Here is a 300-nt window from a genome sequence, read left to right on the forward strand (position 1 = left end):
AAAGGCGCGAGCGTCTCCGCTCTCCCATTCAGCCGGAGCCACGTGCTGCAGCCTGAACAGCGCTGGGAACGTGGCTGGAATGAAAGTCGCCCTCCCAGCCCGTGTGCTCAGAGAGCCAAAGTCAAAGGATTGCCAAGTTAAAAGGGTCAAACCTCCAAGGACAGCTGTATCTGACTGGCTATATATCATTTCAATAGCATCTTCAACGGGGATTATAATCTGAATTGAAGCGGAAAGACCTGAGGCAATGAAGCTGTCAGCAGGCTAAGATTAAGGAATTAAAACAGCAGCACAACATTA

This window comes from Motacilla alba, chromosome 13, assembly GCF_015832195.1.
Source record: "Motacilla alba alba isolate MOTALB_02 chromosome 13, Motacilla_alba_V1.0_pri, whole genome shotgun sequence".
Classification (NCBI taxonomy): Eukaryota; Metazoa; Chordata; class Aves; order Passeriformes; family Motacillidae; genus Motacilla; species Motacilla alba.